Source organism: Alligator mississippiensis, chromosome 2, assembly GCF_030867095.1.
Source record: "Alligator mississippiensis isolate rAllMis1 chromosome 2, rAllMis1, whole genome shotgun sequence".
In the NCBI taxonomy this organism is placed as follows: Eukaryota; Metazoa; Chordata; order Crocodylia; family Alligatoridae; genus Alligator; species Alligator mississippiensis.
In genome coordinates, this window is record NC_081825.1 from 71,418,559 (window position 1) to 71,438,577 (window position 20,019).

A 20,019-nucleotide genomic window follows, 5' to 3' on the forward strand; every position below is an offset into this window, starting at 1 on the left:
ATACCTGTACATGTAACCTTTAAGGAATTCTTTACTACCCAAATCTTTTGTTACAAAAGAAATAAACACAGTTAAGAATTAAAGGGAGGAAGGGGGAACCTAAATGTCTTTGTGAATATAAATCCTGCTTAAGTGTTTTGAAAACATACATCTATTCCTTTGCCCTATTTTCATGGAACAGTTGGAATCACATTGAACTACCACCCCGTTTTGAAGACACTCACAGTCTTAGTAAAGCAACTCTCCACTGCAATGCCTCAGGATTCTGCAGTGTCACTCCTCTTCTGCCTGGTTCTCTGCAAAGTGAAGTCATAGGAATGGATCAGCCAACCTGACTTCTCACTACCCTGCCCAGAATCCTTTGTGAACTGAAATGAGTCATCGCTCTCAGAAAATCTACAATGCAACATTCCAGGTTTCTCCGTATGTCTGTGCATGCTTCTTTGTCTTTTCAACTGAGTGTTTTTGCTTTTGGAATGGTGCCCAGCCACACTGTACAAGATGAACAAACCAGTTTCCTCATTAAGTGGGCAAATGAGGTATTTGAATGCATTAGCAAAAAGGAGTTAAAGCTGTCACCCCTAGAAAAGGTAAAAACAAAAAAAAAATTAAAAAAAAAAATTACATGCAGCACATTCTCCTGATTTAACACGCCCCCCATCCATTTTCTATTTCCCCTATGTATTTACCAGTGTTTACTTTAACTGTTAAAGACAGAAGATTTCATCCCCCCCTCCCCACCCCCATATTTTTCACTCCAAAAGAAAACTACAGACCTGTGTATAATACTAGATGTCTCTAGTGCACCCCGGATCAAAGTTATGCTGCTAACAGCTGCTTATCAAAAATTCAAACGGGCAAATAAGTCCTTATAAGCTTGTGTCTTATCCCATTCACCATTTGGCTCACAAAAAAAAAAAGTGAGCCCTGAAATCATGCCAATGAGCTGGCAGGAAATGTCAGACTGCTCCAAGTGCCGAGAGCCAGAAGAGCTGCTGCTGCTGCTTCTGTTGCTTCTGACAAAGAAGGTAACGTTCAGAATGAGGTCACTGTGTCAAGATCTCACTCTCACTGTAAGGTCTGTGTGAGCTTGGTGAGTACATGCTAAATTAGTTCAAGAGAAACAGAGAAAGGGCAAGCATGGGATATATATGAGGGGCAACGTGGGCAATTCAGCGTTGAAAAAAAATGTAGATGGTTGCTTCCAGGGAATAAACATTTTATATTAATTTTATTTGCAAGAATTCTCTTCCCTAATTGTGACCTGTCAAAGAAATCAATGCACAGGAAGCAGGAGAAAGCATTTTGAAATGAGTTTATTCTGCATGGAAGCAATGTTTAAGAGTCAGCACCATACCTAGATTCCTGGCAGCCCCTCGCAAACTTTTAGTATCAGGCCCCCCTTCGCCACAGATGATGATGATGATAATAATAATAATAAAATTACTATTTTCCAGTCCCTGGGTGGCTGCCCAGTTCACCCATGCCTGGTTCGCCCATGGTCCTGTTCCGAGTAGTGGGTAGACTCACCAGGTCCAGAAGACCCTAAATCATTACTCTTGGATTATATTCTTAGGTCTCATCTATGCTTTAGCTATTATAATCTTCTTCAAAGACAGTCAGTTCCACTGAATCACAATGCTGGGGGAAGCCAAAGGACTACCCTGACTTTAAAGGGTTAAACTGAATCTACAAGAAGAGTTTACAGGTGTTCCAATAGATTAAGGACTCTATTTCAAGGTAGCCAATTATAAAATAAAGGTAGCACACTGTTCTACCAGTGTAGACAAGGCCCTTCGCTGTAACATGGAATAAGATCACTTAGTAATGTGATGCTTTCGCAGAGCCAAGTTTAGCAAAATGGTGAACCACTGTACTCCAATCAGCACACAGCATCATGCATTGTTTCTGTGGTGCAATTTCTTGCCCTACTGTTAAAGTCCTATAGAGAGTCATTGCTACTTTTGATAAGGAAATCTCTTGCTATTTGTGAGATCTTAAAAACAAAAAACGAAAAACCTTTCTTAATTCCCCTGTATTTTAACAAGGTACTTTAAAAAGGCAATCTCTGGCCAAGAACAAGAGGTAACTTTCAACTGCTTTAAGGGGGAAGGAGAACTGCCCCCTGGAAGAGGGTGAATCGCCTGTTATACTTTAACTGTTATACCTGCATACTTCTGGAGCAATGCATCACTACTCGTATCAGTGCAGGAAGGCACAGATGAAACAGCTGCATTGTACAGTTACCCATCAACCACATTTTCAAAACCACTCATGGGGTCAGTCCCAATTAGTGCAGTTGGTTGCTCAGCACTCTATTTTAATTAAAAAGTAACTAATGCCTCGGCTCAAAAAGATGTGCTTTGATTATACTTACACTCAAATCAGTTAAAAAATAAATAAATGAATGAATGAATGGAACACCCCAAAATCCAGCCCCAGGAAAACTTCCCTCTCTTTTAAGGGGGTTTTGCCTAACCAACAGCTGCTGGATCCGGCTCAAAGCTTCTGAAGTTTGAAATGAATCCAACATGGCAGACAGGATTATGTGGGTCCTTCCCCGCCCCCTGAATCCTCTTGTACAAGCCTTTGCCATTTGCCCATTATATCTCAAGCTTATCTTCTAGTGAAGGTACTCTACATTTTTGGGAGGAAAAAAAGGTTCCTATGAGCTTAGGTGAGAATTACAGCAGAGGAATCTTAACAAAAACCATTAATGCTTTATCCTCCAGATTTGTTTTGTTTTATACCAGAGATCAGCACTGCAATACAGCAAAGCAGTTTGTTCTGCATGCACCACTGCTTTACAATTTCTGTAGAAAAATACAGTAATTCTGTACCCAGAAACCAAAAGCCAGGAACTGGACACCCTTCTCCAAACACCTGCAGTGCTTGAATCTGCCTCAGCACTTAAGCCCAACTCAGTTACATGCACCTATAGATGAGATGGTGAATTTCTTGAGTAAGGCAGTTAACTATATTTATGTATAAAACAACTGTTCTTACAGTGCCAAAGAAATAAATAGTAGTGAGGACATGCATACAACCATGGAGGAAATAATTTAAACATAGTACTTTTGAGGAAATATTCAAAGTAACCCATATTTTAGAATTGTAAAATGCACCTGTTTGGAGCAGTTTCAAAAGGGCAGCAAGCTGTTGCTTCCTAATTGTTATGTGCAGACAAGCCAGGAACAATACAAAGTAGCAATACCACTCTAACTTTAAACCGGAATGAAGCAGAGTTAAAGTTGGAGCAGTATCCATACATTTGTATCTCTCCCAGCTTGTCCACACTAATAATTAGAAGGTAACAGCTACTGCCCCTTCCTTTGAAGCACTCCTCTTCTGAAACCACTCCAAATGTATGTGCATCTATACCTTTTAAACACCTCAAACACTGTTGAAGAATTAAAGAATGTAAGTGAAGGACCAAAGTTGAAGGACAAGGTACGACTGCCACCACCAGTCATGTTAGTGTAGTAAGAGCTCCAAAAAAGGAAGATTACCCAAAACATATCAAAGCCTACATCAAGTTGCTCAGTTACCATTTATCCTCCTCCTGTATATAACAAGGCATAAGCTTTCAGTAAGTTTCCTACTGACAAAGCTGTAAATTGCTAATTTTATAATGCAGATATTTTATGGTTAGCTCCTATGTGACCAATCTCAATCCCAAATAAGAAACCAGAGTTTGTAAATGTCAGGGCTTAGTGGTTGAGTGCCTCGGCACAGTGGAACTTTCTAGCACAAGGCACGGTGAGATTTTGTACGAGGGAATTTCTCAGCACGGTGGAGAACCCCGGCATGGAAAGGTTCCTGCCACTCATATGCAAATGTACACGTTACTATTGGCTGGTTCTAAATGATTCCTACGTGGCGACTAGCAATTGGCTCGCTAGCCGTATAAAAGGTTGAAGCAGTTTCCGCCCAAGTTGGGGAACTCTGCGCCCATCTCGGAGTGAATGTGGCGGACTGATCAACCGCCGACGACTCCCCGTCGCCGACCATTCCCGACGTACCCCCGTGTCCTGCATGCTCATGTTTAGAAAGATATCTCGTCTTATCAGAGCTCCTCGGTTAAACTGTAACTGAAGTTTGAAGTTAACTTTCTTCCTACGCTGTACATCTCGACAGTGTAAGTAAAGCCATCTTTGTTTGAACCAGTATGCGTTTATGCCTAATTCTACTCCAGCGGTTGAAAGTACCCATCTGTACGTGCTGGGTTTGTGGCCACAACCCAGCTGACCCTTTCCCGGATCCCCCTCGGCCCCCGCAGTAAAGATTAGAGAGAAGTAGTTAGCCATGTTAGTCTGAAGTCAGGCAGAAGGTAGGGTAGATTTGCACCTTATAAACTAACTAAAATCGGAGATTGCATAAGCTTTTGTGAGCCTGATGTAGGGAGCTTGGGCTCATGAAAGCTTATACTATACATCTCTAATTTTGTCTATAAGGTTCAAATCTACCCTGCCTCCTGTGTAAAAATTATCCATCCCTTTCCAAAACAGAATCTAAACAGAACAGCTTTTGGCTAGAAATTTACCTTGACCTACACAATATGTTCTACAGCCCTCCAGGCCAGGGCCTTATGAGTCTATGGCTTTATCTTTATCCTTATAGCCCCAGAGAAGAAAAGAAATATGCAAGCAAGGTAAGTTAAATACCTCAGTAAGAAGTGCTGGACTTGTTACCTTTAGGGACAGGGCAATTCAAAACAGATTTCCATCAGTTTTGCTGAATTCCTACATTTTGAATGCTTAAATGAGCACCACAGTCAGAACAAGTGGCTAGAAACAGTTCAGCTGGCAACTTTTCTTAGTCCGTCCCAGGCATTCCCAGTCCCACTTGAGACACTGGTCACCTCATCCTCATAATTCTCATCACTGCTGTATCATGATCCCAGCATGAATGCAGTCTTTCACACAAACTACCTTACTGCCACTTTATTCCTGGCCTCCAAGTTCCCTCACCTGGTACTCAACTCTCTTCCAGCTAGCAGCAATCCTTTTCTAATGTTGATATCCAACATACAGTGATAGCTACTAGATAGAGAGGACTGGAAGGGACCTCTTGGAGCACTGAGTCCAGTCTCTAGCTATCTCAGGCTACTGCATCATCTAAATCTCATCTAAACAGATCAAGCTCCATTTTTAAAATTAGCATTTTAGTCCTTACAACTCCTGCTAAGAGGCCATTCTACAACTGCACCCCACTGATTATTAGACACCTACTACTAGTTTCCAGCCAAAAATTATTCATGACTAGTTTATCATAATTTATTTTTGTTTCAGCTATGTCTTTTATGTCTCCCTAAGGTTTATCCCAATGTATTTTTAGAGAACAATTATGTGCTCTTCCAGTCCTTGGCCTTAAAAAGCCAAACTCTTTTAGTCTCATCTGCTAAAATAGTTTCCCCATTCACTTGACCATCCCAGTAACCCTACTCTATATAGAAATGGCAACTATCGATCCTTCTGGATCATGATGTGTATGTGAGAGGTCATTCAGACCTTCAATACATATACCTAGGCAGGAGTATGGAGGAATGGAGGCTGTGCAGACCTTCCATCCTCCCTCTAGGCCACTGAGACAGAATCCAAAGGCCAAACCGAGTCCAGATGTTTGGTGCCTTAATGAATGTAGTTGTAAAGTGTCTGGGAATCAAACCCAGGTCTCCAGTGTTGCATTCTATCACTGAACCACAGGAAACTCCCCCTACTCTGTATGCCTGTTTTAGTATGGATTCATTTTTTTTTTTTTTTAATAAAGGTGAAGAGATTTGTACACAGTATTCCAGGTGATGTCTCCCCAGTGCCATGTACAACGACACTATTTCTCTACCTGTACTAGAAATACCCTGCCTTTTTCACACACCAAATTTTGTGATCAGCTAAAACACCTAGGTCTTTCTCCTCTTCTATTTTCTCCAACTAACTGATGAAACTTCAGTTTGAAGCAGAATTTCTTATTGTTAGGTATTATGTTATTAACACCACCAGATTGGATTTTGTCAGGATCTTCTGGAGCAGAAGTTTTAATCCAGCACAATCAAAAACACCTCTTCTGTATATTTTTAAACCAAAATAAAACAAAGTCATTGAACCAAAATGCATGGTCTAACTTACTGATGCACTGTGCGGTAGCTAGGCTATTTCCTGTTTAATTAGCCAGAACACAGCTTCAGTGCAGCTGGGGAGGTTTCAGCTAACAGACAAGTACTGCAAATGGGCCTTTCCTAAAGGAAGGGAATAATCCTGATTTAATAGAAATATGGACCACGTGTCCTAACAGGACTTTCCTTGTTCCTGTTTATTGTGGCAATTGTGGAAGAATTTTCATCCACAAAATGGGTATTGCAATGGCTACAACTTTTCAAACAGAGAGAGATAAATAGTGGCTAACTTCAGTTTAAAACAAGAGTCTGCAGCACAGTGAAAAACTAATCCTCTGAACATAAGTCCCATGGCACCACAACAGCCTTTAACAGTTCAGTCTGTTCTGGCTGGGAGAGAACTGATGAAAAGGCCAGGCATGGAATCAATTAAAATAGTGCCAAAATGGTTTTTAAAAGAGAAAAGGTTAGGCACTCCAAAGACTCAGCAGTCAAGAGTTTATTGGGTCTTATTTTTCCCTGGAGGGAAGGAATAGTTTTCATTATGGCTACAGTTGATATAAGAAAGAATAGAGAAGGGTGCTGTAGCACTTATATATTTGGCGCCCTGATAACTTATATGAAGGAGCACCTAATGTAGCATACTCAGCATCTTTGCTCTACTTTTAAGTGTGTCATTTTGCCATGCACTAAAATTCCTTCTTTAATGTATCCAGTGGTTTGACTCATTGGATGGTGTGTGAACACAGGGCATGCTGTACTAGAAAGGTCAAAGGTTCACAGTCTCGGAGGCTTTCTCTGATGGTAGCCAAGTCATCTGAAAAAGATGCAGAATATCAAAAATACTCTGCCAATTGTGCGGTATTGTGTGATAAAGAAAAGAAAAAAAAAAGGTGACCAAACGCCAAGCATGAGAGCAAGCTGTGCTCGTGGAGTGGGGAAAGTAGTGGGCGCGGCCTGACAGCCGCGAGATCGGCGGTCCCAGGTTGATTGGCAGGGGGTGGGCGGATGCAGCCCGTTTAAAGGGAAAGCGTGCGCACGCCAAAAAGCTGGACCCACGCCATATCAGAGAGGCCTGATCACCCTCACCGGAGGTCCTGCATCCACGAAATCCCTTCCCCCCGGACGCCCCCATCACGACCGAATTAGAGCTCTCGAGTTAACAGCGAGTTTATTCTAGAAACTGCTGTAAGGGAAACCACCTATACGAAAGTGTGAGTAAAGCATTTATTTGTTATACCGCCTCCTTGGTGTTTTCTGTCGACGGAGGGAGAGACAGGAGAAGAAGGAACAAGGTCCCGTAACCCTTTCGTCCCCGGCCTGTTCGCATAATACTTTTCTGGGTCCAACCACCCACCGTCAGGTTGGTCATATTGCATCACAGAAGGAAATGCGATTATGATGGGGTTTTCTTCCTTGCAGATCCTCAAAGACTGGTAGCCTTCTACATTTTATCCTAAGCAGTTTAACTACACATAAGCAAATCAATATTTATAAACATTACCAAAACTACTTTCCTAGATAACTTCCTAAAACATCATAAATGAAAGGTTTTGGGTACTGTTCTGCTCAAAATTGTAACAGCTATATAACCCCACTTACTCTTCACCCTTTCAAGCTAAATTCTACCAATCTGAAAATCTCTTTGTATTGGAGCATGACATCTGAACATGCAATTTAAGGTCTGGATGGGACTATTAGTTTCATAGCCTGGCATCTTCTATATTACTCTTTGTATTTTTTCTCTTTTGTACAGCATAATGTACAGGGCCTGGTCAAACACTTTGTTTGAAGGACTCTATATGGCAAATATACAGACATACATGGTCAAAGAAGCACTTGGAAAATGAGGAATATTTTTGAAAGGCTTCCTTTTGAAACACTTCCTTAAACGTCTTTATGTTCCAGAAGAGCTTGACAGTGGGTTGCTTGGTCCTTGGCATCCCTTAGTATCAGTGGTGGGGATGGGAGGATGGACAGCCAATGAACAATATCCTGTGGGCTCAACTGTCCTCAGGAATCTCTAGAAACAGACCGAAAGGCATGCAAGGAACCATTCTCTCCAGTCTGCAGGCCGCAGTCTCCTGTCTCCAAATATTTGAGAGGCTAACAGGACTGAAAGGATTCCTGCTCTCCAGCCAGGGGAGTAGAGGGCAAGATTCCTTGCATGCCTCTCAGTCCGTTTCCAGAGGTTCCCGAAGACAGCCAAAAGTACACAGTAGCATGCCCGCGCACTGACACATTCTCCTATGGCACCCGGAGAATGCTGCCACTGCCTGGTGTCACGGTCATTCTGAAGAGCTTGTGGGTGGACAGGGGCAGGATGGAGCAGCAGTTGGAGGCACTGAAGCATTCTGAATTTGAAGCACCCCAAGTTGGAGTGGAATTTGGAGCACTTCAAATATATGTCTGCCCATGGCCATACTTTGACCATCACCATGCTTTCATTTTCATATTTTCCAAAGAGGTTACAACTACTTCAGAAACTAAACAATTCAAATAGGAATCTAAATTCTCCACAATGTTCACTAGCCTTACTGGCCTACAAAGAATTTTATCTGCCACTGCATTGCCCAGTTCCTCAGCTTCGTTAAATACTCCTGGAGCTCATCACAACGCTCTCACCTTATCTACTAACCTAAACAACAGCAAGTTGGCAGTGTGTGTTGCTTCTTCACTATTCACTCCATCTTTCAGATGTTTAACATACTTATTAAACAAAAAATGTACACAGTATTATGCCACTATTAACCCTTTCCGATACTGACAGCTGGCCTTATTTCTACTTTTGGCTTTCAACGTTCTAACCATGTTTGACAGGCCCTTTTTTCTACAGTCTTTCATAGAACAACACTTTCTCTACAAAGCACTAGCTGAAGAATCCCTGTGCTCCCCAAACGCCACTAGCTAGCCCACTGGGCAGGAAATGAGCATGGGGGAAGAACATTTCTGGTGCTGTTATCTTCCTGCCCAGGTTTACTCATAATCTAACCAACAGGATTTTGGAAAGTAAATTTACATCTAACTTCTAACAGTTTCCTGACCACTACTTTTTCCCCTCTTTCAAAGAATTTTTACAGGTTAGAACAACTGAAAATATCAATGCAATGCCAAGAAGAGGTTTATATTCATTAGACACAGAATATGATACAACATAAAACTGAGCCAGACTTGGTAATAAAAATGGGTTGTTTGCCAATAACTGGACTCCTATCTGAGAGAACACCAGCAAATGCGAAGGAACATTCCGCTTCGAGAAAATCTGCTAAGGATTCAAGTATAAAAGTATAAAAGATACTGACATAGACATCCATTAATAGATGTGAATGAGGAAAGAAAGAGAGACAGGAACAAATAAAAGTGATCCAATAATAAGCATGCAACAAATGCAAATACATAAAAATAGCACAAAATAAAAATACAAATGAATATGAAAACCTTAAGCAAAAGGAAAAATAGGTATATTAGGGTGCTTACAATGAGAAGACTGCCAACACAACACTTCTCATGAAAAAGATCAATAGTGAACAGTAAGGTCTGCTTTTGAGTTGGACAAAGAAAATACATTAGTTTTACCAGTGTGTGAGTAATACCACACAAAAGATTCCTTAGGCTGTGAGAAAACTTCTGTGTACATGGGCCCATTACACCAAGTCCAACTCATAGCAGCAAAAAACTCATGGGGTGCTGTATTAATGGCCTCTAGATCAGTGAGAACCAAGGGAAGTCAGAATGCTGAGAAGATACATGGAACAAATGGAACATTTTTATACTAAGAAAGCAATGAAGGGGAGCTGGTGCCCTATCTTGCAACATTGTCTTTCATACAAGCTTTTCCTATTCTGCTGACAAGACAGTCTCACAGCAGATCATTAACCACCTTGACTTAATTATGCCGTTAAGGCATGCCTCCTGCCTTTGGGATTGTAGAATCACTGCTGGACCAGCAACCCCAGAGCGCTCCAGGAGACACCACACTTCGCACCCTGCCAGCAGCTCTGCAAAACACTAACACACGATCTTGTTAAAGAATCCAGTTTGTTTCTCTTGCCCCTGAACATCCTTCTTGGGAGGCCAGAACTGCTGAGAGTACTAATCTTTATATGAAGGGCACCGGGACTGCACCTAGTCTTTACAGTGAGGTGCAAGTGGCTTTACCTGTTCAGCAGCCAGGATTAACCTGAAAGTTGCTTCAAGAGAATGTATTTAAAACCCACAATATACCAATGAAATAAAGGCAACAAGATGCAAGGAAAAAAAGTTATACAGCCAAATGGCAATGTGGAACAGCTTATTTGGGCCAAAAGAGTTCCTTTTAAAAATGAGTAACATAGCATTAAGTGGTATAAAAGTGACAAATAACATGACTAAGAGGAAATAAAGAATAACCAAATTTAAAAATAGTCTGGTATCACAGAAAGAGTAATTTGGTGAAAGTCAGCAAGTCCAAAGACAGTAGTATTGAGTAGTTTGCTGGAAAAAGGAAAGTACAGCAGTACAGATTCTTTGTGGGGCAGAAAATTAATCTACATGCATTCCCCATCCATGGAGTGGGTGGTTTGGTTTTGTTTTGTTTTTGCCCTGAGGGCTTTTGGTTGACCTTATGGCAACAATCATGCCCACATAAGAATCAACAAAATTTCAGTTATAAGTTTCAATTCAAATCCCAAGAGAACAGATGCGTCTTGTACTGTACTTTAGAGCCCAAGTACTCATGCCATTGAACTGCCAGAGGGAGCATTTTCCATGGACAAGGCACTGTAATGAAATTGCCCAGCTGCGGCTCCTAGGGAGTATTTATTCTTCACTAATATTCAATGAGTTCTCACGCTATTTTGATGACGGCAGCAGCATCTCTAAGATATACAGATAGATAGATATATCTCCAACTTGCTCCACTGAGTTATTCCCAAACCATCACAAACAGTGGAACAAATCTAGCATAGGTAAGTAAAGAAATAAACAGTACACATACTTATCAGCAGTTCAACAGCACTCCACAGAGACACCATGTATGTGTCTATTGAATAGAGTTAGAGGATAGGGAGAAAAATGGACTCCGTGCATTCATAGATTCATAGACATTAGGGCTGGAAGGGACCTCGGAAGATCATCAAGTCCAGCCCCCTGCACCGGGGGCAGGAAGTCAGCTGAGGTCACAGGATCCCAGCAAGATAAATGTCCTATTGACTCTTAAAGGAGTCCAGAGTAGGTGCTTGCACCACCTCTGGCAGCAGTCTGTGCCAGGCCTTGGGGGCTCAGACTGTAAAGAAGTTCTTCCTTATGTCCAGCTTGAAACAGTCTTGGAGAAGTTTGTGACCGTTTGACATGGTCATCCCATTGGGCACTCTGGTGAACAGGTGTTCCCCCAGATCCTGATGTACACCCCTTAAATACTTATAGGCATTGTCTACACAGAGACATTTACTAGCACTATTATTTTAGTAAAATCAGAGCGCTTTGACTGCTGACAGATGTGGAGAAAAAACAAAACAAAACAGCTCTTTACTAGAAGAGGCATTGCATTAGTTTGACCTGCCTTACCCAAAGGCTGTAGAGATTAGGTACTTCAGCAGGGCTTTTTGGTACTTTTATCTGACAGCTGATTCGATACCGACCCATCCACTATGACTCTTTGGGTGCGACCCATTAGCCAATTCTCCACCCACCGGACTGTGTAGTCATCCAAGTCACAGCCTCTTACCTTGTTCACCAGTATGGTGTGGGATACCGTATCGAAGGCCTTACTGAAGTCTAAGTATATGACGTCAACCCCTACTCCTGCGTCCAGGCATTTTGTAACCTGGTCATAAAAAGAGACTAGACTAGTCAGGCATGATCTACCTGCTACGAACCCATGCTGGTTTCCCCTCAGCATAATTTTTCCTGCCGGGCTCTCACAAATGTGAGCCTCGATAATTTTTTCAAAGACTTTGCCTAGGATGGAGGTGAGACTGACTGGCCTATAGTTGCCCGGGTCCTCCTTCCTCCCCTTTTTGAAAATGGGGACCACATTGGCCCTTTTCCAGTCCTCCGGACCTGGCCCGTGCGCCACGAGTGTTCAAATATTCCCGCCAGTGGCTGTGCAATGATGTTAGCCAGTGCCTTCAGTACCCTCGGATGGAGCTCATCCAGGCCTGCCGACTTAAACGCATCCAGTTCCTCCAAGTGACTTTACGCATGGTAGTCTGGCGCCCTGCTGCTGCCTCTCTACCATCCCAGTGAGAGCCCTGTCCTGCCCCTCACTTAGGAACACTGAGGCAAAGAACTCATTGAGGAGTTCAGCCTTGTCCCCCCTGTTCGTCACCAATTGCTTCTGCCCATTTAGTAGGGGTCCTATTCCACCCTGGGCCTTCCTTTTACTCCCTATATAGCTGAAAAACAATTTCTTGTTATCCTTTACTTGGGATGCCATCCTCAGCTCCATGGTAGCTTTGGCCTGTCTAACTGCCTCCCTACAAGCGCAAGCAGAGGAAGTATACTCCTCTTTGGTAATCTCTCCCTGTTTCCACTTTTTATGCGCTCCCCTTTTAGCCCGTACGCTGCTCTGGATTTCTCTGGTCAGCCAGGGAAGTTTTCTGGCCCCTTTCCCTGTTTTTCCTTGCATCGGGATCGTCTCCTTCTGTGCCCGAAGGATCATTTCCTTAAGGCACAGCCACCCTTCCTGGGCTCCCATCACTTCAAAACTCCTACTCTCCAGTGCGTCCTTGACTAATCGCCTGAGTTCATTGAAATCAGCTTTCCTAAAGTCTAGCACTTTCACCCTACTAGTTACCTTACCCACTCGACATCTTATGATGAATTTTATTATTATTTGGCGATCACTGTCCCCCAGGTGACCACCAATCTGTAGGTCCCCTACCATGTCATCCCCCGTTACCAATACCAGGTCCAGTATGGCATTCCCCCTAGTGGGACCATGTACCTCCTGAGTCAGGTGGAGGTCCTGTACACAGGATAGGAACCTGCGTGAACAGTGGGACTTCGCTGTCTGTGTCTCCCAGCAGATGTCTGGGTAGTTTAGGTCCCCCATGACTTCTGCCTCCTTAGTTTTTATGGTCTCCGAGAGCTGCCTCAGGAGCCCCAAATCTAGCTCTTCCCCTTGGTGTGGGGGTCTGTAGCAGACCCCTACCACCAAATCCCTTTCTCCTTGACCCCCATGTAACCTAACCCACAATCCTTCTACTTTCTCCTCCTTTGATTCCGTCTCGAAACGGGTCGATGTATATTGCTCATTGACATAGAGCGCAACCCCTCCCCCTTTCTTCCCCACCCTGTCCTTTCTGTACAGTTTATAACCCTCAATTTGTACCGCCCAGTTGTGGGAAGAATCCCACCAGGTTTCTGTTAGCCCTACTAAGTCGTAGGTGTTTTCTGCAAGCAGGAGTGCTAGTTCATCCTGCTTGTGCCCCATGCTCCTAGCATTAGTATATAGGCACTTGATCCCTGTGACTGGCGCCTTTGATGCCTCTCGGCTCTGATGCTCAAAGGGCCCCTTATTGCTTACTGGTGAGGGAAAGGGACCACTTTTCCCCAATGCTGACAAAGTTTCTGTCTGGCAGCTACCACTGCTGAGCCTGGACGGGTGAGTCCGGAACAGGCGTGGGGTGCACTGGGTCAGGGCTCTGCGCATGGGTCCCGGCAGGCACTGTGGGGCTAGTGGCAGCAACAGCCGGAAGGAGCCACCCCAGCCCTGCTGCGTGTCTGGGGGCAGCAGGACATGCTACAGCCAGGCAATGTGGAGCAAGCCCAGAGCAGGCTGGGGCTGTGCACTGTTGAAAGCGTCAGGAAGGTGCCACAGTGCATGCAGGCTTGAGGGTATGGTAGGGTGTGCATGGGAGCCCCCGTGTACGCCCTGCTGACCAGCTCAGGAAGACGCACACAGGGGTCTCCCATTCACACCCCACCATACCCTCAAGCCTTCCCCCACACAAAAATCACACACCCCACAAACTACACCCCCCCCCACACACACCCCTGTGTGCCTCTGGGGAGAGCCCCACCCACCGCTACACAAACCCCACCACATACACACACCCCTAGCCAACCTTGCCCTGCATACGCCATCACAAACCCTATACCCACTGACACATTCATCCCTACAAACCCCCCATACTCACCCACCCACATCCACACATACCCCTATACCCTCTCCCACACACATACACCCCCACAGCCCCCCACAAATCCCATATCCACTCATACCCCCCATAATATACAAGAGTAAGACTTCCTTTTGAGCTATTATGCAATCACCTCTATATAAACAATGCAAACACACACAAATCAGGACACTTTTAAAAAATAAAAGTAAAATATGTTATTGTAATATATATTGTAGATGTTTGATTTTTAATACATAATTTGTTGGGTTTTTTTCTGATTCCAAGATAGCAAACTCCCTTCCCAAAAGGAGTACTTCCGGGGCAAGGGGAGAGACTTCCAATGGCAAAGGTCAGGGGTTAGAGGGGTGAGAATTCAGGTCCCAAAATGGAAACAAGGGGGTGGGGGTGCTTGTCAAGGGGTGGGGCCACCTTTGCGGCCATCAACAGCTCACCAAAGCTCGTTAAGTGGCCCTCTAGCCAAAATAACTGCCTGCCCCTGGCTTAAGCAAAGCACTGGGTTGTTTGTTTTTTTTCCACGTTTGTAAGCAGCCTGTATTTATACAATTATAGATCCCTGTGCAGATGGCATTATCTTGGATTAAAATGTGTCTGGTTCAGTTTATACTTTTTCTAAATGTGGCCACAAGGGGGAATTATTCAGGTGCAACTGTACTGCTATAATGATACAAATATAATTACTTATTATAAATGTGCAGGGCTAACTTTCTTTATACAAAAAAAACACTTAGATTGTATATAAAACAGGCAAACAAGACTGAAAACCTGAAAAAGGACTTGCATACAGCAATGCAAAGTATAAACAGGATAATACATTTATTAGTGATGTAAAAACATGTTTGCATTATTATGTTATATATTTCACCAACATAAAAGGGTGGGGGAGTAAGTATTTTTTGCTTCTACTAATACTTCCTCCCAGTGCTTAATACACATTGTAGGCTTTAATGTTTAAAGCTCAAAATAAATCCTATTTTTCCTGCACCTCAAGGTCAAAGACCCAAATATTAAAAAATGGGGTCCCACAAGTCTGTTCCTATAGCCATATTTAGATATACAAGTAAACACAAGTCCAACATTCAAGAGTGACGTATGGTTTGCAACTCCCATTAACTTTAACAAATACTATTGTGTGTTTAGCATTTCAGAGAATCGGAATCAGCTGAAAGACAGTAGGATATGAGTTTCTAAATCACTTAGGCATATTTGAAAAAAATCTTAATCTAGATGCTAAAAAGTTTGCATATAATTCCGTATTTAGATTTAAGTTCCTAACTAGGTATGCGAATTGTATATCAGTTTCTATTGCACTGGATCCAAAAAAACCCCTCTCTCAATGAAAGTTTGGTTGAAATGTATACCTCTGATAATTTTCAGTCCCTGTGCACTGAGATGTTCCAATGTAGCTTTACTGGAAAATTCCAGCTCTGGCTACAAAATCTGCAACTGTGGGCATTTCAAAATTAAAATTTGGCACAGAATCACAGAACATTAGGGTTGGAAGGAACCTCAGGAGGTCATCTAGTACAACCCCCTGCTCAAAGAAGACTCATCCCCTACTAAATCATCCCAGCCAAGGCTTTGTTTACCTAGGTATTAAAAGCCTCCAAGCGTGGAGATTCCTCACCCCCCTCTCTGCTCCAGTGCTTTGCTACCTGCTTAGTGAGCAAGTTTTTCCTAATATCTAACCTAAACTTCCCTTGCTGCAACTTGAGACAATTGTTCCTTGTTCTGTCATCTGCCACAACTGAGATCAGTCTAGCTCCACCCTTTTTGAAACCACCCTCCAGGTAGTTGAAGACTGTTATTAAATCCCCTCTCAGACTTCTCTTCTCTCAACTAAATGATCCCAGTTCCCTCAACCTCTCCTCAAAAGCCATATGCTCCAGCTCTCCTAACCATTTTGTTCCCCTGTCCTGGACTCTCTCCAATTTGTCCATAGCCTTTCTTTAGTGGGGGGCCCAAAACGGAACACAGGACTCCAGATGTGGCCTCACCAGTGCCAAATGGAGAGGAATAAATCACTTCCCTCAATCTGCTGGCAACACTCCAACTAATGCGGCCCAGTATGCCATTAGCCTTCTTTGTAACAAGGACACATTGTAAACTCATATTCAGCTTATCCACTATAACCTCCAGGTCCTTTTTTGCAGAGCTGCTGCTTAGTCAGTTGGTCCCCAGTCGGTACATAGGATTGTTCCATTCTAAATGCAGGACTTTGCACTTCTTCTTATTGAACTTCATGAGATTCATGAGATTTCTTTTGGTTCAATCCTTCAGTTTGACTAGGGCCAGGTACAGACATTATACTTCTACTCGTATAAGTGATCAGAAATCAGCTTATACCAGTAACAGAACAGAAGTCTGACACACAAAACCAGGCTATACCTATAACAGAACAAAAGTTTGGCACACACATACTGGTTTAAAAATAGTGGAATGTGGGTCAAGATTTGCACTAGCAGACAAAACGCGTGTTCTGTTCTCTACTGATCTAAACTATGATACACAAAACCGCATAACTTAGATCAATTCCACCTTGGGCTTTTTGAATGTACCTAACCTACATCTCTCTGAATCCTAGCCCTATTCTCCAGCATATCTACTACTCCACGCAGCTCCATCTGCTAACTTACTGAGGGTATGGCTCCACCCCACCTTCCAGATCCTTGATGAAGATATTGAACAGAACAACTGGCCTCAGGACCAACCCTGGGGCATTCCACTTGATATCAGTTGCCAACTGAACACTGAGCCGTTGATTACTACCTTTTGGGCCCAACTTTCTTTCTTAAGAAAGTTATTGCATATCTTGACAATTTCACTATACATGTTATATTACTACATTTCATTTAGGCCTTATTATTCAAAGACAACAGCCTCCGAGTTTCCCCTAAAATGGTCAGCCAGCACAATTTTAGCAGTCATAATTATCACACACAAAACCGCAAAATGTAATTTCCTCAAATATAAGGCCCTAGCAGCATCCCTAAGCCTCAGAGAAGACTACATGGAAAACTGAACTCTCATTTTTCAGAAATGTTGTAAGTAGTCAGCCTTATAGTGTATATTAGCTGAGCAATACCACCCACAAACATACTAGTTTCGTTTCATACTGAGGGAGCAAAGTAAAACATTAAATACTAGAAACAGTATTTTAGCTTGCTATTGTATAGCAAGATATGCAGAATCAGAAGCGCATAGTCATTAGCTTTAAAGTATATAAATGAAAGATTTTACGTTGATAAAAACTTTACAATGCAATAAATACCTTAACCATTCTTGTTGCCTTTTCTATCAACAATGCAAGCATTAACAATTAAAGTCTTCCTTCCTTTGGTTAAAATAATAGTGTTCTTTACTAACTACTAGATAGAGGACTTTAAGTTGGTCTGCATTTACCCAAAAAGGCCTAAGTGCTATCTCAGATGGTATGTTTTTGAAGGGCCTCCCTTAGGGGCATACTGAATTTGTTTGCACATTCATTTTATTTGTGTGAGCAAATCTGGCAATTATGCATAAAGCTGCGTGATTTGCACAGCCTAGCACCCATAGTAATTGCAATGCAAACGAGCGGTTACAGGGACAATGTCTGGAAAAATGCATCTCTCATGTATAAATATAATTTGAATTCTTATTCCACATCAAATGTAGAAATAATTTTACTATTTCCCATACAACAAAACAAATTTTATACCTTAAGAGTATTAAAATGTCATGCATAGGTCAAGAAGAGTAAGCAGAGGTATAAAGAGAAGAGCATTAAACAGAGGGAAGGAAAGAAGACATCAAGAGGCTGAAGAGAAAAAATGTGTGGAGATGTGGAAGAAGGATGCCAATGTAAGTTATCACAATTTCTCACATACAACATGCTCCTGAATACTACACTACTTATATTTAAAAGGCAGTAAGGGAAAAAAAGATTTTTCCATGGCTGCAGAAAACCTCATCTTTAGCCTTTTCCTGCTTAACTAAAGCTGAAACTTTAGCTGCTGCTGAAGACTGGTCTACATGGCTAAAGCGAAGATTTTGAAAAAAAGCTAAAGAGTAAGGCTGTGAAACAGGAGAGACCAGGAGCAGCTAGCAGACAGCAAAACTGCCCTAAGAAAAGTTAGCTAGCCCATTGAAAAGGGGTGAAAACCCTAAAATGAAGACCAACAATTCATTAAGTCAACTGATTCCCTCAGCTGTCTGAATACCAATGCAACAACTGCTGCACTAAGAAGAAAAAATCAAAGCTGGGTGCTTCTATCCTGGACAGGAAATGGTCTTACCTGCTTAATACACATATATCAAATTTGGAGGCTGATTTTGGAAGAAAGGTATATGTTGTATGTAAAAAAAATACAGAATCACTGTTTTTAGACAGGTTGATTTTGTTATTTCTCTCTTCACAAAATTGTTAAGGTAGAAGACTAGAATGTCTTGCATAATTTCCCAGTATCTGACATCTGAACCAGCTGCCCTTGGTAGTATGATTTTTCCTATTCAAGTGGGGGAGTAACCACTCCCTCCTCTCCCTCTCAACATATTTTGGTTGTGCCATTTTGTCTCCTACTGTGAAGTCACAATACTGGCTCTGTGATATCACTGTATTTTCCATAGCAACAGACTGTGAGGTCAGAAATAAAGGATTACAACTTTATTGCAGGATTAAGGAAAATCAGAAGCTAGCTGTCAGGGAGATGGGTTTTATTTAAACTAATAAGAGGTAAGGGAATGCTGAAAATAAACAGTGCAGTAAACTGTTTTTCTTTTAAATGTTTCCTTTCTTTCAGGAAGGTACTGCAATAAAAAAGCGCTGCTTTCTGTGATGGCTTTCTAGGACTCCAGTAAATGGGCAGCTGTCTCTTAAGCATTTGCAAGGAAAACCAATTCAAGAGAGGCTTTCATATTTCAATAGCAAAGGGAGCTTAATGGTGTGAAAATATTAGGCAACTTCCACAGGGTTGTGAGGATAGGTCTCTGTGTGGCTTATTCTTTCTAAAAGGGGTGATTTTTTAATTGCAATTTAAGTGCAAGTATCAAATTCTACTCTACAACCAGGAAAGGATGTGGGACTTTGCATTATCTACTCAAGGCACCAGTGGGAATCCGGGGCAGAAGGGAATGTACAACTGGCTCTCTATATAGCAACTGGCCAATTATTTTCACTTATTTGTCACACTATGCATCTAAGCATTTCAAATATGTTCTGCAACTATGTATCACATATTTAAGAATGGATCTTGTGCTTTGATGTCCTGCAATGCATTTGAGGATACAAAGCTTGCTTGCAAAGAAGTGCCAGAATTACTTGTTTAACAATGTGCAAACCTATGAACATAGTCAGAGGGTCAAATTCAGGTTCTGTACAGTGATATGTTGAAATGATGTGTCATTTGCGTACTCCAGAACTGAATTTGGCCCAAAACATTTACTTTAAAACAATAGTAAAAAATCCAGTTCTTGCCAAAGTGGTAGCTTTAAAACAAGTGCTGGACAGCAATTAACAAATCCAGTGTTAAAGTGAGCTTTACCCACAAGAACAACCTATTTAAACTTCCCTGTTTCAAAGAATAAGGAACTGCACTGCTCAAAAGCATCAGTAGGATCTTAATTATCCTGCCCAGGGCTGTGCATCTCACCCAAACCAGCCAAATGCAAAAATCCTACAAGTCAAACAGGCAAGGACATTTAATGGACATTTAATGAAAATATCTGCTGAAAGAAATTCAAGCTATTTGGCAAGTATGCATTTTGCTAAGTGCTGAGTAACTCTCATTTCAGTTTATGGAATTAAAG

The 20,019-nt window shown here is 42.2% G+C and overlaps 1 protein-coding gene across 4 annotated transcripts in view; it reads right to left on the reverse strand.

Annotated features, from left to right (window-relative positions):
• The window catches only part of STOX2 (storkhead box 2), a 249,839-nt gene that overhangs the window by 33,976 nt on the left and 195,844 nt on the right, over positions 1 to 20,019 (reverse strand). For 2 of the 4 annotated variants that reach the window (XM_019481345.2, XM_019481343.2), the window contains exon 2: positions 225 to 296. The exons of the other annotated variants lie outside the window; for them this stretch is intronic. The gene's annotated coding sequence lies outside the window, so the exon portion shown is untranslated. The remainder of the gene's footprint in view (positions 1 to 224; positions 297 to 20,019) is intronic. 4 annotated transcript variants of the gene reach the window in all.